We start from the raw sequence: 4,656 nt of genomic DNA on the forward strand, positions 1-4,656 counted from the left end.
TTAGTGAGGCAATATTCAAATCTATTGGTGAGATACTGGAATTTCATCTGACTTTTTAGATCTTCAAACATGAATAGATGGAAGCACTTTGAAAAATCCATAGGCGATTCATGCAGGGCCTTCTGTTGTTTTAGCAATTTTTTATCAAGTGCCTTAGGATCAAAATGGTAAAAAGAAGATTCAATTAGATCATTGAACTTCTTGAATGAGTGCACGAAGTTATGAGGCAATATGGTACACCATTGCAATGGCTTGTCATGAAGTGTGTGTGCGAGTAGTGAACAGACCTCTGTTTCATTAAAATTTTCCACATTCTCCATGAGTGCATTGAAGTCATCTAAATGCTCAGGCCAGGCCACTACACCTCCACCATCATACGTGATTTCTGAAAAGTCATCCCAGAACTCCCTCTCGACGTGAAAGATGTGTCCATTGGACAAACATTTCAGAGGGTGCACTATAACAAACTCCATGATAGATGTGCGGAGATTCAAAACAGATTGTGAGGGCTCAGCTTGTCATCTAGCCCTCCTTCTAGTGCCAGAAATGTTGACAGTGCTAGACCTGCCAACATTAAGGGGATCTCCACGATATGAAGTCCCAACTAGACCTCACACCATTTGGTGTAGGAGTACCATCCGGTATGATGGCCCAGTTGCCATTATCTTAAAGATATGCCTTATCTCTTGCTTGTTAGCACATGAGAGTGGTCTTCTTTTTCTTTGGACAATGAGGTTTGCGTGCTTGGTGTTATATGTGTGAAAGTTCTTTCACTTGCAGAAGGAGAGGGTGGAAGTGAGTCTCAGGTTGAAAGGGAATAGTCCCATCTCTGCTAGAGACACACAAGATAATAGGACATGCGCAACTTCCAGTGGAGTAGTCCACATGGATGCAGTAGTCACAAACATAAGGTGAATAGATAGAATGTACAACACCTAGCGGAATACTCCACATGAGTTTGACAGACGTTATAACAATTTTACACGAATGAATCTGTTGAGTTTCCGGTGGGATAGCCCACATGACCGAGACAACATTAGCAACTGATACAACACATTTCCAACAACATATGTACTAAAACACCTGAAATAGTTCAACTGTCTTAATACAGGTTAAAGCAACATGCATTACAAGCGTCCAAAGAATAGTCTTACAAATGAATATAATACATGTGTGAAAATGTGTTGATCGATTAGCAGGCTTCTTAATAAAGAAAAAGTTCCAAGACACATAGGTACACCATTACATCACTAACCCCGATAGCGGGGCGTTGGAGCCACTTCTCTCTCCTCAAAGAAAATATTACAGATTCTTAAGGCTATGTGGGAGGAGCCAACATGAAATGTCTTTTTCATGTACAAATGAAGGGTATTTATAGCCAAGGGAAAACTGGCCCTTGTGACTATTTGACTTCCCTCATGACTGTTTGACTTACATGACTCTTCAAATTTACATGACTCTTCACATTTACATGTGGGTCTCTTGGACTTCCACGTTACATTACATTGATTACAATAGTGTGGCCCACTGTAGTGATGTGGCCGAGATGACTCATGGCATGAATCGACATGACAGAGCTGGTATGTTCATGCTGCTAGTGGCGTGCATGTCGAGCTACAATGTTGTTGATTTATGGATGTCCTCTTGGTGTATCATAGCTTCACCTTTGCATGGCAAGGTGTGCAGAGTCTTTGATGGTCTTTGTGTTTGATTGATGTTGCATGTGCACATCGCTCCTTCACTTATACTTTGTCATGCTTCATGTGTTCGTTCGTTCGCGAATAAATCTCCTCGCATGCATTCCTTGTTCTTTTGTTCGCAAAACAATCTCCTTCCATGCATTCTTGTTTCATCTGTTCGCGAAACAATCTCCTCGCATGCATTCCTTGTTCGTCTATTTGTGAATGAATCTCCTCGTATGCTCTCCTTGTTCATCATGTTCATCGTCACGTCATGTCTCATCCACATACCTGCATCTGCAATCACTCATGATGAGACGAAATCAAATATAGAAATCTCCTAGTCTACCATGATGCATTGTCACTTGCTTTCGGATGTGGGTGACCGAGAGAGAGGACAAGGGTCTGGAACTGCGCAAGGCATATTTCAAGCCGGGATGCAGGCTCTGGTCACTATTGATAAAAGTTGCGTAGAGGTCACTAGGAGTCTGTGATAAGCAATCTAGATCAACAGTGACTGTCCGTGGCATCTAGCTTGGTTGGAGGGCAGATCTGCGTAATTTTTTCAGGGAGGTAGTGCAGGTAGTAGAGGGGGACTGACAGCAAAACCTGCGCAATTTCTTTAGCGAGCTGGCAGCGGGCTGCAGGAGTGCTACTGGGAAAAACTGCACAATTTTTCTAGGGATCTTGCAGTGGGTTGCAGGAGTGCTGCTGGCACAAACTACGCAATTTTTCTGGGGAGATGCTAGCAAGCTACGGGAGTGCTGCTGGAAAAAAATACGCAATGTTGGGAGGTTGGTCTGATGGACGTCCTTGTGTAGTTTCTAACCTGAGTGGGATGCTGGGTATATAGGGAAATGCTCATGAAAACTGCGTAATTTTTTGGGTATGCAGTAGGCCATCTAACTACGTGATTGACTGGAAAAACTGTGTAATTGTTTTAGGGAGATAGTGACTGACACAGTGTGTCTATCTAGCATGTCTACATAGTTTCTTCAGTCAACGGAGTGGGCATGCGTTCCAGTTTTTGTGCAATTCTTTAGGGGAGTTAGTCTTGGGGTCACTGTTCGATCAAATTCTCTCGTTAATCAGCTGGAGGCTTGGTTGATGTGCTTGTGGGTAGTGCAGATTGAAATGTTTTGCTGGGAAAATTTTGCGCTATTTTGGGTGACAGTCAGTCGAGTCGATTCTAGGGTTGCGCAGTGCAGACTACCTAGGAGGCAGCCTCAAACTCTTATCATCCCCTTCCCTCCTACCCAAGGAATTCCCCCGGGATGTGAAAACACAGAGCAGCTTCCCACCCTTCATCTCTTCCCACTCTTCATGTATTCAATCAAGGAGCTTGCTCATCCAATAGAAGATTGGTTCAACCATCAGAAGAAGAGCTCAGATGGGTTCCACCCTCCTGTTTGCATTATCAACGATTTCTTCCTTGGATGGACTCAGAACATAGCTGCCAAGCTCGGCATACCCAGGATAGTATTCTACCCCATCACTGCTTTTTCTGCTTCTGTCATTCATGCTCTCTAGAAATACATGCCGCATGAACAAGTATCAGTAGATAATGATGCAATCCATATTCTTGATCTACCTCACCCTATTAGTTTTCCTCGGTATCAAATCTCCCTCTTTCTCTGTAGGTACCCTTATCAATACTTTCTATGATCTAGAAGCCATTTATATAGATCATCTGTGCAGGGTTGTTTTTGGTAGGCCTGTTTGGTCTGTAGGTCCTTTGCTTCCTCTTGATGTTTTCGGGTTGGAGTGGGGAACAAACATGATTGAGAGAGGGAAACCCACTTTAATCAAAGAATTGGTATGTCTGCAATGGCTGGATTCTCAGAAGGATAAGTTTGTTATCTATATTTTCTTTGGCAGCCAGACCTTTGTCTCAAATAAAAAAATAGAGGAGATGGTAGCAGGGTTGGAGGCAAGTGAAGAGTCCTTCATCTGGGTCATCAGGGATCCACCTAGTAGTATGTCTGCTGATGAATATGGCATGCTTCCTCAAGGTTTTGAAGAGAGAATGAAGGGCAGAGGCTTGGTAATCAGAGGTTGGGCACCCCATCTCTTGGTCCTCTCACACCCATCTGTTGGAGGTTTTCTTAACCATTGTGGGTGGAATTCTACCCTGGAGAGCATCACAATGGGAGTCCCACTGATAACGTGGCCCATGACTGCAGATCAATACTATATTGATGCATTATTAGTTGATTATCTCAAGGTGGGAATCAAGTTTTGTGAAGGTGACACCACAGTGCCCAATAGAGATGACTTGATAACTGCAATGAAACAATTTATGCGAAGAGAAGGAGATGAGATGAAAAGGGCAGAGGAGCTGAGCAAGGAAGTGAAACTAGTAGTGCAAGAAGGGGGATCCATATCTCATTCCAAGTAGATAGAGCTTGTTTTAATCTTGTCTTGGGATTATGCTAATTTCATCTTTTTGGATAGGGACTTTTGCTACCCATATTTGCAATAAAATCCATATTTATTCAATTGTTGTTTTATAGAAAGGAAGATTTCAAAACGTAGGAGGGTTGGCTCAGAAATGTATGAAGAACTTATAACTGATTTAGTATTTTGTGATTTGAAATATGAATGATTACGGCCAATCATTCTAGTTTAAAAAAAATGGAGTCAAAAACAGTTGTTCAAAAAATATCATTTTGTTTTTAGAAAAAGTAGAGGATTCATTTTGATTTTACGAAAAACAATCAAAAGTTATTAAAATAATATGTTCTGTTTAAAAAAAAAATGGAGGATTCTACAGTTTTGAATCTGCTTAGAAAAATTATTTCAATCACTTCAAAAGTTGAGGCTATACAGAAATTTCTCATAGGCATGTAGAAGACATGTTGTGTTTCAACTAATTTACATGTTGAACTCATGGAAAAGTAGGATACATGGCCCTGTGTGATAGAACTTGATCATAGTCCTTGAAGAGGTGAAGTTTTAAAACTACTGCCTTGCACTT

At 41.6% G+C, this 4,656-nt stretch overlaps 1 pseudogene; it reads left to right on the forward strand.

The window, feature by feature from the left end:
• The first annotated feature begins 3,591 nt into the window (after positions 1–3,591).
• Positions 3,592–4,077, forward strand: LOC149139194 (UDP-glycosyltransferase 89B2 pseudogene; annotated as a pseudogene).
• Positions 4,078–4,656: the final 579 nt, after the last annotated feature.

This window comes from Pinus tabuliformis, chromosome X (genome assembly GCF_031772625.1).
Source record: "Pinus tabuliformis cultivar Carrire ecotype Pingquan chromosome X, CPIR1, whole genome shotgun sequence".
In the NCBI taxonomy this organism is placed as follows: domain Eukaryota; kingdom Viridiplantae; phylum Streptophyta; class Pinopsida; order Pinales; family Pinaceae; genus Pinus; species Pinus tabuliformis.